Raw genomic sequence first — 12,917 nt, forward strand, 5'->3', positions numbered from 1 at the left:
TTCAATTCCATCATTACATGTTGTGTATTTAACCCCCTGTTTCCCCGCATGTCCTTATCCGGAAATGTTTATTGTAAGTGCTTGTGCACGTTATGCTGGTGTGCAATGGGTTTTGTACCTATTGTATTGTTTATTCTGTTTACGGTGATTTTATTATTAAAATACGCCTTTGTAACACAGTTTTCGCTCTCCTGCGCCTGACTTCTCTGCCGCCAGTACGCACCCCTTACAGAATTCTGGATCAAACTTATGGAGTCAGCAGGAGCAAGTACCCCGGGTAAAGGGGTGGAGGAGCGCCGCCATGGACCGCTGGGAGATACAGGGAGTTCTTCCAGCTCCTCCACCAGCACAACCGGGGGCCCCACTACGCGCCCCTCCTTCTCCTGGTCCCAGTGGGATTCGTCTCTCCCTTCCCCAGGAATACGATGGGACGGCTGCGAGCTATCAGTGGTTCCTGTTGCAGCTGGACTTATACCTGGCAACCGTCCACCCATCTCCTTCGGGCCATGAAAGGGTGTCCGCCCTCGTCTCGTGCCTAACGGGGAAAGCCCTGGAGTGGGCCAATGCCGTGTGGAGAGAGGGAGATGCGGCATTGGACCAGTTTGAGGAGTTCAGGGTGAACGCCTCTTCCATCTGAGGCAGGGGACGAGGACTGCCCAGGTGTTCACCCTGGAGTTTCAGACCCTGGCTGCCGGCGCGGGATGGAACGACAGGACCCTGATCGACCATTATCGCTGCAGTCTGAGCGAGGACGTCCGTCGGGAGTTGGCTTGCAGAGACACCACCCTCACGTTCGACCAGCTGGTGGACCTGTCCATCCGGCAGGATAATTTGCTGGCTACACGCGGACGTTCAGATTGGGGTCTGTTGGTTCCATCTCCCCGCACCCCCTCTCCGATACCCATGGAGACAGGAGGGGGTTCCAGGTCGTGCATCATCTGTGGCCGCAGTGGTCACACTGCCGGTCGGTGCCGGGTTGGTTCCCCAGGGTATCGAGGCAGCAGGCAGGGTACTCATGCGTTACCCCAGGTGTGCCAGCACCATTCACAACCAGAGCCCTCTGTTGCACATATGTTTGTGTATGTCACTTTTCCTGAGTTTTCCCCCGCATTCCCAGCATAAGACGCTCGTCGATTCAGGCGCAGCTGGGAAATTTATAGCTAGATCGTCAGCCCATAGTTTAGGGATCCCCATTGTTCCCGTGGCTATGCCCTTCCCCGTTCACGCCTTAGATAGTCGACAATTAGGGTCAGGGTTGATCAGGGAGGTCACTGCGCCTCTGGGCATGGTGACACAGGGGGGGTCACAAGGAGAGAATTAGCCTCTTCCTTATTGACTGCGTTTCCCATGGTGCTAGGCCTACCCTGGTTAGCTTGTCATGACCCCACTGTTTCTTGGCCATAGAGGGCTCTCACGGGATGATCGCAAGAGTGCTTGAGGATGTGTTTAGGGGTTTCCGTTGGTGCTACTACAGTGGAAAGTCCAGACCAGGTCTCCACCATGCGCATTCCCCCTGAATATGCTGATTTGGCTCTCGCCTTCTCCAAAAGGAAGGTGACTCAATCACCACCCCATCGACGGGGCAATTGTGCGATAAATCTCCTGGAAGACGCTGCACTTCCCTGGAGTCACGTGTATCCCCTCTCACAGGCGGAGACTGAGGCTATGGAAACATATGTCTCTGAATCCCTGCGTCAGGGGTACATTTGGTCCTACACTTCACCCGCCTTCTCGAGTTTCTTTTTTGTGAAGAAGAAGGAGGAAGCAATGTGCCAGTGTATTGACTATTGGGGTCTGAACCAGATCACGGTGAGGTATAGTTACCCGCTACCGCTCATAGCCACAGCGATTGAGTCAATGCACGGGGCGTGCTTCTTCACCAAACTAGATCTCAGGAACGCTTACAACTTGGTGGATATCCGGGAGGGAGACGAGTGGAAGACGGCTTTCAGTACCACCTCAGGGCACTATGAGTACTTCGTCATGCCGTATGGGTTGATGAATGCGCCATCAGTCTTCCAAGCCTTTGTAGATGAGATTTTCAGGGACCTGCACGGCAGTGTGTAATGGTGTATATTGATGACATTCTGATATACTCCGCTACAAGTGCATAGCATGTGTCCCTGGTGCGCAAGGTGCTTGGTTGACTGTTGGAGCATGGCCTGTACGTCAAGGCTGAGAAATGCCTGTTCTTCCAACAGTCCGTCTCCTTCCTAGGGTATCGCATTTCCACCTCAGGGGTGGAAATGGAGAGTGACCGCATTTCAGCCGTGCTTAATTGGCCGAATCCCACCACGGTAAAGGAGGTGCAGCGGTTCTTAGGGTTTGTCAACTACTACCGGAGTTTTATATCCAGGGTTTTGGTCACGTAGCAGCTCCCATTACCTCACTGCTGTAGGGGGGCCCGGTACGTTTGCAATGGTCAGTTGAGGCGGACAGGGCTTTTAGTCTGAGGGCTCTGTTTCCCTCGGCCCCCGTGCTGGCCCATCTGGATCCCTCTTTGGCATTCATAGTGGAGATGGACACGTCCGAGGCTGGGATAGGAGCTGTCCCACCGAAGCTCCGCCCCCTGTGCCTTCTTCTCGAAGAAGCTCAGCCCGGCGGAACAAAACTATGACGTGGGGGGCCGGGAGCTGTTGGCTGTCGTCAAGGCCTTGAAGGCGTGGAGACATTGGCTTGAGGGGGCTAGGCACCATTTTCTCATCTGGACTGATCGCCACAATTTGGAGTACATCCAGGCAGCGAGGAGACTGAACCTTCGCCAGGCAAGGTGGGCCATGTTTTTCACCCGTTTTGTGTTTACCCTTTCCTATAGACCAGGCTCCTAGAACATTAAGGCAGACGCATTGTCCCGGCTGTATGACACAGAGGAGCAGCCCATGGATCCCACTCCCATACTCCCCGCCTCCTGCCTGGTGACAACGGTAGTGCGGGAGCTGGATGCAGACATTGAGCAGGCGTTATGTGCAGAGCCCGCTCCCGTCCAGTGTCCCGCTGTGCATCTGTACGTCCTGTCTGCTGTTCGTGACCGCTTGATCTATTGTCATCCTGGGATCGGTTGGACAGTGCGCTGTTTGAGCGGGAAGTACTGGTGGCCTACCTTGGCTAAGGACGTGAGCATTTATGTTTCCTCGTGCTCGGTGTGCGCCCAGTGTACGGCTCCTAGGCACTTGCCCAGAGGGAAGCTACATCCTTTACCCGTTCCACAACGGTCTTGGTTGCCCCTGTCGGTGGATTTTCTTACCGATAATCCCCCCTCACAGGGTAACACCGCGATCCTGGTCGCTGTGGATCGGTTCTCTAAGTCCTGTCGTCTCCTCCCTATGCCCAGTCTCCCTATGGTCCTACAGACTGCGGAGGCCTTGTTTACGCACGTCTTCCGGCACTATGGGGTGCCTGAGGATATAGTGTCTGATCGAGGTTCCCAATTCACGTCTAGGGTCTGGAAGGCGTTCATGGAATGTCTGGGAGTCTCGATCAGCCTTTCTTCAGGGTTTCACCCCGAGAGTAATGGGCAGGTGGAGAGAGTGAACCAGGATGTGGGCAGGTTTCTGCGGTCCTATTGCCAGGATCGGCCAGGGGAGTGGGCGGCGTTCGTGCCCTGGGCCGAGATGGCACAGCCACTCCTCCACTTACCTCTCTCCCTTCCAGTGCCTTCCAGTGCGTACTAGGGTACCAGCCGGTTCTTGCGCCTTGGCGTCAGAGTCAGACCAAGGCTCCTGCGGTGGACGACTGGTTCAGGCGCGCGGAGGAGACATGGGAGGCTGCCCATGTTCTCCTTCAGCGGGCCGTGCTGCGCCAAAAAGAGAACGCAGACAGTCACCGCAGTGAGGCCCCGGTGTTCGCACGGGGGGACCGGGTCTGGCTCTCGACCCGAAACCTGCCCCTCCGCCTGCCCTGCCGGAAGCTGGGTCGGCAGTTTGTGGGGCCATTTAAAGTCCTGAGGAGAGTGAACGAGGTTTGTTATAGGTTACAGCTTCCCCCAGATAACCGTATTAACCCCTCATTCCATTTGTCTCTCCTCAGGCCGGTGGTGGCTGGTCCGCTCCAGGAGTCTGAGGTGCGGGAGGTTCCTAAGCCTCCTCTGGACATCGAGGGGGCCCCGGCGTACTCCGTTCGATCCATACTGGATACGAGGCGTCGGGTGAAGGGCCTTCAGTATCTCGTGGAGTGGGAGGGGTACGGTCCGGAGGAAAGGTGCTGGGTTCCGGTCGAGGACGTGTTTGACCCTTCAATGCTGCAGGAGTTCCACCATCTTCGTCCGGATCGCCCTGCGCCTCGTCCTCCGGGTCGTCCCCGAGGCCAGTGTTGGTGTGCTGCTGGAGCCACGCGTCAAGGGGGGGAGGTACTGTCACGACTTCCCCCGAAGTCGGTCACTCTTCTTGTTCGGACGGCGGTTGACATCACCGGTCTTCTAGCAATCGCCGATCCACCTTTCATTTTTAAATTTGTTTTGTCTTGTCTTCCCACACACCTGGTTTCAATTCCATCATTACATGTTGTGTATTTAACCCTCTGTTTCCCCCCATGTCCTTGTCTGGAATTGTTTGTTCTCTTTGTTCTCTGATCCTACATCTATGATTGGGTGGACAACATGTCAGTTCATACTGCAAAAGCTTTGATTGGTTGGAGTACGTACCCTGGAAGTGGTCATAATTACAATGTATGTCTATGGAAAGGGATGAGGCCTACCAGCCTCCTATGTTTTGTATTGAAGTCAATGTAGCCAGAGGACTGAAGATAGCTGTCCTCCGGCTACACCATGGTGCTAGCCCAGAGAGTGCTGTTGAAGTTAGTGTAGACATTCATTTCAAAACAGCGTATTTTAACAAATTATTTGGTGACATAAATATATTTAGAAATAGTTTTATCTAAAAAGGATAACTTTTTTAATGTTTCACTATTTTTATTTTTATGAAATTTTACTGAGGAGTATGATCCTCCCCTTCCTCCTCTGAGGAGCCTCCACTGACACACACACTCACACTCACTCATACATGCACGTTTGCACGCCTGCACGTAAGCACATACGCATACACTTTATATACATGTCGACTCTCACTAACACACTACTGTATACTGTAGCTACTCACATGCACTCTGCAAAAACGAATGCAGATAAGTGGAGGTCACACATATACAGTACTTAACAGTCTCACACGCTGATACTGCTCCAACACACACACACTGTACCCCCCCCCACACACACACACACACACACACACACACACACACACACACACACACACACACACACACACACACACACACACACACACACACACACACAAAAAAGCTATCAGACACATCCACGCTCATTGCAGACCTCATTTCAGACCCTGTATGTACATAATTTAGCACCTCTAAAAATAGCCCTGTGCTCTAAATAATGCACAGGCAGCCGTCCACTGGACCAAAACGAACAGACCAGACAGCAGGAAGAGGAGAAGAAGAGGAGGACAGGAAACCAGTTTTTTTTTTCACCTTTATTTAACCAGGTAAGCTAGTTGATAACAAGTTCTCATTTACAACTGAAGCCTGGCCAAGATAAAGTAAAGCAGTGCGACATAAACAACAACACAGAGTTACACATGGAATAAAGAAGTGTACAGTCAATAACACAACAGAAAAAAAAGAACATCTATATACAGTGTTTGCAAGTGGTATGATGAGGTGAGGCAATAAATAGGCCACAGTAGCAAAGTAATTACAATTTAGCAGATTAGCACTGGAGTGATAGATGTGCAGATGATGATGAGCAGCCCAACAGGTCCTCTCTAACTGCCGACCTTTACATGACCTTTTAGACTACCTCTTCATGTCTACAGACACATGTACTCAACCACCTTATACGGGAGACCAGCAGTAAGTACATCCTGTATCTCCTATTTACCACAAACTATATAGTCTCTTCAGTCATATATAAACTTGGATACTGTCATACACAAATATATTCTATATTGTAGAAATGCATGTGCATTGTAGCACACACTCACCTTAAATCTTCTTATTGCTACTGTTAGAGTCATGCTTACAAACGCGTTGGATGTTGTCCGTCACACAGATGATCAGTCTCCCCATCACATGCACTTGTGCTGGATAACATACGCACACACACACACACACACACACACACACACACACACACACACACACACACACACACACACACACACACACACACACACACACACACACACACACACACACACACACACACACACACGTGTTTACTCTCCTTGTGGGGACCAAACAATTGATTCCCATTCAAAATCCTACTTTCACTAATCCTAACCATAATCCTAACCCTTAACCTAATCATTAACCTAACTGTAACCCTAACCTTAACCCCAAACCCCTAACCCTCAATTATTTTCAACAGATTATTACCAAGAGACTAAGAGGGTTCTTCAGCTGTCCTCATAGGAAAACCGTTTGAAGAATCTTATTTGGTTCCAGGTAGAACCCTTTTGGGTTCCATGTACATGGAACCTAATCAGGTTTTAACTGGAACCAAAAAGGGTTCTACCTTGAGCCAAAAATATCTTATTGGGACAGCCGAAGAACCCTTTTGGAACCCTTTTTTCTAAGATTGAAGTATCAACAAGAGCTTTCTACAAAATAGCAACATTAGCACAGATAGCTTGGAATCTAGACAATAAGCAATATGCAGGGATATGCATTGTCAAACAATACTGGTGCCACCTTCTGGTTTGGAGTAAAAAAGCTGAGTGGCTGACAATTTCCAAGTTCATTGTGGTGTGAACACAAAAGAGATTGACTGTCGACACTGTTCAGAAGTGCTAAGTACAGTCAGCAGGCAAATGTATGACAATCCTCCCGGTGTGTCTGAGCTTTTACCCTGATAGTAAACCTAACCCAAAACCTAACCTCTAAGCCCAATAGCCTTTTTTTCCAAATTGTACCTTGTTGTACCCCCCCCCCACCAACACACACATACGCTCAGTGTTCTGTGTCATTAGAAAGAGCAGACACGTGGCTGGTTCTCTAGTCTGTCTCTGTCACATTAGTGATGAGGCTACAGACTGGAACTTGTCTGAGATAATTCACTTAGCATAATGATGGCTGGGATGGGGCCCATTAAGGCCCACCGTGTAGATGAGCTATTGTATACAGTATGCAGCCTCTCCTATGGGCCATTATCTCCTGGTGATGCAAGCATACAGTATAGTGGGCCATTATGGGCTCAATATGGGATCTTTGCCTCCACTCATTCAGCTATACAATGACTTTGTCCCCAATGGCACCATATTCCCTTTATAGTGCACAACTCTTGACCAGGGCCCATAGGACTTCAGTCAAAAGTAGTGCACTATATAGGGAATAGGGTGCCATTGGGATGCAGCCACTGGTTCTCTAACAGAACAGGCTCTCTAACTTGGCTACACATGACATGTTATGGAAATGTGCTGCACAGGTGTCAATGACAATACCACAGGCTTTGTGTTAGCTTATAGTGCACCTGATATTTACCTGTGCTTGCCTTTGCCTCAATTAGTTGTTCACTCAACTGACTCTCTAAAGTCATGTTGCTGATACCAGGGCTTGGATAAACACTCCCCTATGTATTTATTTGGACAGTGGAGCTAAAACCTTTAATTTGGCTTTATGTACCTCTCCCTTCCCCTCTCCTCTTCCTTCTGCTCTCCTCTCCTCCTCTCCCTTCCCCTCTCATCTCCTCGCCTCCTCTCCTTCTCTCCTCTCCTCCTCTCCCTTCCCCTCCTCTTCCTCCTCTCCTCTCTCTCCTCTCCTCTCCTCTCATCTCCTCTCCTCTCCTCTCCTCTCTCTCCTCTCCTCTCCTCTCCTCTCCTCTCCTCTCCTCTCCTCTCCTCTCCTCCTCTCCTCTCCTCTCCTCTCCTCTCCTCTCCTCTCCTCTCTCCTCTCCTCTCCTCTCCTCTCCTCTCCCACCTGTCTAATGGATGCATCTCTTCTCTGTCTCAACTGTTACCTCAGGTGAGGCCCAGTGGGTTGGTCAGTTCTATATAGAGGTTACTCAGACAGAGAAACACAGTGCTAAAGTACAGCCTGGTCTCTCTCTCTCTCTCTCTCTCTCTCTCTCTCTCTCTCTCTCTCTCTCTCTCTCTCTCTCTCTTTCTCTCTCTCTCTCGTGAATATTACTCTAAAGGTCAGTAGCCCACGGAGTGAAAATCCATTTGCATCCAGTGAAAGGGCAGGCTGGTGTGAAGGGCGTTGGAACTGGGCTGAGGGGGGACTGTTTCATAAGCCAAAGGAGGCCCGCTGGTGCTCTGTGTGTGCTTAAGTGTCAATCGGAGAAACACACACGCAGGCACACAAGCAAGTAGATACACAAACAAGTATGCATGTACAGTATGTAGACACGCAGAAACACACACACGCGCACACAAACTTACCCCATTGACACAACGATCTTTACTCCTCTATTGCGAAGAAGATCTTACATAACTGCCCTATACATGTATATCTCAGCTTGATCATGTGCAGTCACGGTCCAATCCCCTTCATCCTCTTTCAACCTTCTGAACTGTTTTCACACCTTGGATCAACATATAACCCTCCAGATGGGAAACAAGTGCAACATGCTACGTAGATAAAAGGCCACTGAGGCCAGTGAACAGCAAAACACTTTTAACCTGACGCCCTTAGTTACTCCAATAGAAGAGCATGGTAGATGGTAGCAGCACTCCCCTCACTCCATGGGCCATCTGGCTCTATGGTCTATGGCAAGACGCTGAGCATCTCTGAAATGTCTATGGCGATTGCATCGTCTGTAGATCTATTGGGGCAGTAAGCAAATTGGAGTAGTTCTAGGGCAGGGGTGCCCAACCAGTCGATCACGATCTACTGGTCGATCGCGGAGTGCTTGCAAATCAATCGTGAGATTTTTATTTATATATAATTATATAGAGATATATTTGTTTTTTTAATGATTATACATCTACTAAAATTCTGCCACACAAATCAATGCCTATAATCGACAGTCTTCCATTCACAGCAATGTCTGAAAAGTAATGTGATATACATCAAATATGATCAGTCCCTGCCCACTTATTGACGTATGCCTAGTCAGCACGGCCAGATGCCGCCCGCCAACTCCAGGTCGATGTCACGGTGATGCCAGGCAGGTAGCTAGCTAGCTAACTTTATAGCCAGATTCGTTCTTAAGTTGTGTGGTCAACAGCAGCAATAATGAGTGATGGGAAGGATACAAAAACAAACAGAACACGTATCATTTCCACAAGGAATGGGAGGAGGATCATTTTTTCGTCATGTCAAACTCCAAATGTGTGTGCCTCACCTGCCATGATAGCATCGCTATCCCAAAGAAAAGTAACATCTTAAAACCGCACACAAAACCCAGGAAAGAGATTTTCCAGCAGACTGAATAACGAAGAAGGGACAGCGCAGCAGTCAGTTTTCACAAGGCCTCTGACCAAAGGGAAGGCGGCAACCATAGCATCTTATCGTGTGAGTCGCGTTCTTGCTAAGCATGAAAAGTCAGTTATGCATTTTCATCAAAATGGTATTTGACAACATGAGTACAAAGGAGGAACCTACTCACCATTTTGCCACTGAAAGGACATACATGGGGCAAAGATATTTTTCAAGCTTTTACTTTTGTTTGCTAACAAATTCCAACTGCTCTTTTGTAGACTTGTCTCCATTACTACCGATGGGGCACCCGCTGTGGTAGGACGCATTAGTGGGTTCGTTGCATTCTGCAAACAAGATCATTATTTCCATGACTTTCTTAGTTATCACTGCGTAATTCATCAGCAAGCTTTGTGCAGGAAGATATTAAACATGAAAGAGGTGATGGATGTTACGATGAAGATTGTAACATCGCAAGAAGCCTACAGCCGAGGCTATTTCGCGCTCACTTAGAAGAGACTGAAGCTGAGCACGGATGTGCTGTGGCTGAGCCGAGAGAAATGTTCAGGGAGATTGAGTGAGTTGTTGCCTGAAATCAAGGAGTTTCTCAACGTCTCCAAACATGCAGAATATGCACAGCTAGAGGACACACAGTGCCTCCTAGATTTAGCTTTTCATACTGACCTAACTTACATGCTTAATGAACTGAATGTAGAGCTGCAAGGGAAAGGCAAACGTGTAATCAACATGATCAACATGTAAACACTTTTAAATGCAAACTACAACTGCTCACAAGAAAGCTGCAACGTAAGGACCTGCACTTCATTCAACACATGTATTCAGAACCTGAACGTCAGGGCAAGGATACAGCACAGCTTGACAGTGCACCTTACGTGGAGCAAGTCCAGAGCATCTTATCTGAGTTTGACAGTCGTTTCACTGACTTTGCATCACTTGAGCCTATTGCCACTTATATGTGCTTACTGTTTGGCACAGACATAAATTTGGAAGTCATTGCCTCCAAAATGGGATCACTTTTCAGGTGGACACAACTATAGCAGAAACTGAAAATCTCACCTTTCAAAATGACATTCAGCTGAAATCCAGGGCAACCACTGAGATGAAGGAAGAGTGCTGGGAGCTACTGTAGAGGATAAGTATCCCAACATAAAAAGCTGTGCTCTCAACTTATCAGCCCTTTTTGGATCAGCCTACCTCTGTGAGTCTGCATTTTCTCACATGTAGATAATAAAGCCAAAGTACAGATCTACTATGACTGATGACCACCTTGTCCTGCATCAAACTTGCAACAAGCTGCTACAGCCCTGACTATGAAAAACTACTTGCCTCCACCCAATGCCAAAAGTCACACTAAGGTAGGAAATGAAATGACTTGCACATATTTGTGGAAAACATGTTATTGGTCCACATATTTGGGTGTCATAGCGGCAGGGCCATACTCAGCGGTGTGTTGCGTTTCATACATTTTGTTAGTTGGTTTAGATTTAGAGACTGGTAGATCTCATCAGGCTGGCAAACGAAAAAGTAGATCTCACGTCAAAGAAGGTTGGGCACACCTGATCTAGAGTGTCAGGTAAGATTGAGGTGATGTGATCCTTAACTAGCCTCTCAAAGCACTTCGTCACCTTAACAATACTTCCACATGTCTTAGCTTAATGTTAGTAGTTGTAAAACTAACATTAGCTCTGTAACGGAGACATTTATGTCATGTTGGTTCTGTGTTAGCCCACTGTAGAGAGATGTTGATGTAACGTTAGTCCACTGTAAGTAGGCATTCATGTAATGGTAGCCCACTGTAAGAAGACATTAATGTAAGTTTGCCCAGAGCCAGCAGGAGCAGCTGGAGCAAAGCTAAGCCTGTCCTTCCCCACTGTGAGTGTGGGATGAGAGAGAGGGAGGCAGAATGTGAGAGAGGGAGAAGATGGATGGGGGTAGAGAGATAAAAAGAGAGAAAAAAACAACAGAATGATCATTGTGTGAGTTGGTGCAAGGGTTTTTTGTGTTATCTGTTGCAATCTCTTCTCCAATATTCTTCATTCTTCACACAAAGCCTGCGGGAGTGTACCACACCAACACAATGCAATAGCTAAACGATCAGATCTAGACCACCTGAGTTCCAGACTTTAGTACTCTCATTGCTTCAGGTCAATCATGTGCCTGCTTTAATATTCTCAATGGCGAGTTAGAAATGTAATTTACCGTAGGATGCCAGCAAGCACCTAGGCTACTGCACATATACACATACGCCATGTGAGAAACTGGAAACACTAATTTTCTTACTTTAACTAAAACATAATCAATCTTTGTTAAACATAAATACAGAACTTGTTTTTGCATGGATTCCGCGACTCATAATTTAAATTGATGAGGCCGACAGACATGGCAACTCTGCTTTAAACTCCTGAGCAACTTGGTAGTAAGCCCAGAATGTTTTTTGTGTTATTACATACAGCCGGAAATAACTTTTGGATATCAGAGTGGCGCTAACTCACCAGCATTATGACCTTGAATACAACTTTCCCGAATTGGATCCTTTGTTTGTACCCCCCAGGGCAATTGAACTCATGTCAGAGGCTGCTCCAAGACGCCGCCGGCGGAGAAGAGGTATTCAGAGTGGACTTCTAGTCCGACTCAGGAGGCGTGCACACCATCCACCGCTTCCGAGCATATTACTTTCTAATGTTCAGTCTCTGGACAATAAAGCATATGAGTTCAGGGCGAGGATCTCCTTCCAGAGAGACATCAGGGACTATAACATACTCTGTTTCACGGAATTATGGCTTTCTCGGGATATACTGTCCCTGTCCATATAGCCAGCTGGGTTCTCAGTAAATCGTGCAGACATGAATAAAGAACATTCCGGGAAGAAGAAGGGCGTGGTGTGTGTTTCATGATTAACTACTCATGGTGTGATTGTGACAACATACAGAAACTCAAGTCCTTTTGATCATCCAACATAGAATATATCACAATTAAATGCCAACCGTATTACCTCCCAAGAGAATTCTCTTCGGTTATAGTCACAGCCATGTACTGTATATTCATCCTCAAGCCAATACCACGACGGCCCTTTGGGAACTACACTGGACTGGCAAACTGGAAACCACACATCTTGAGGTCGTATTTATTGTAGCTGGGGATTTTAACAAAGCAAATTTGATGAAAAAGCTACTGAAATTCTATCAACACATTGACTGTAGTACTTGCTCTGGTAAAACATTTGATCACTGCTACTCCCCCTTTCAAAATGCCTACAAGGCCCTTCCCTGCTCTCCCTTCGGCAAATCAGATTACGACTCCATTTTGCTTCTCCCTTCCTATAGGCATAAACTCAATCAGGAAGTACCCATGCTAAGGTCTATTCAACACTGGTCTGACCAATAGGAATCCATGCTTCAAGATTGTTTTGATCACTTGAACTGGGATATGTCCCGGATAGCCTCTGAGAATAACGTTGACATATACATGGACACGGTGACTGAGTTCATCAGGAAGTGTATAGGGGATGTTGTTCCCACTGTGAC

General features: G+C 47.9%; 1 protein-coding gene across 4 annotated transcripts in view; it reads left to right on the forward strand.

The window, feature by feature from the left end:
* The window catches only part of LOC112265379 (A-kinase anchor protein SPHKAP), a 200,623-nt gene that overhangs the window by 47,972 nt on the left and 139,734 nt on the right, over nt 1-12,917 (forward strand). The gene's annotated exons all lie outside the window — the stretch shown is intronic.

The sequence above is a fragment of the Oncorhynchus tshawytscha genome, linkage group LG13, assembly GCF_018296145.1.
Source record: "Oncorhynchus tshawytscha isolate Ot180627B linkage group LG13, Otsh_v2.0, whole genome shotgun sequence".
NCBI classification, from domain to species: Eukaryota; Metazoa; Chordata; class Actinopteri; order Salmoniformes; family Salmonidae; genus Oncorhynchus; species Oncorhynchus tshawytscha.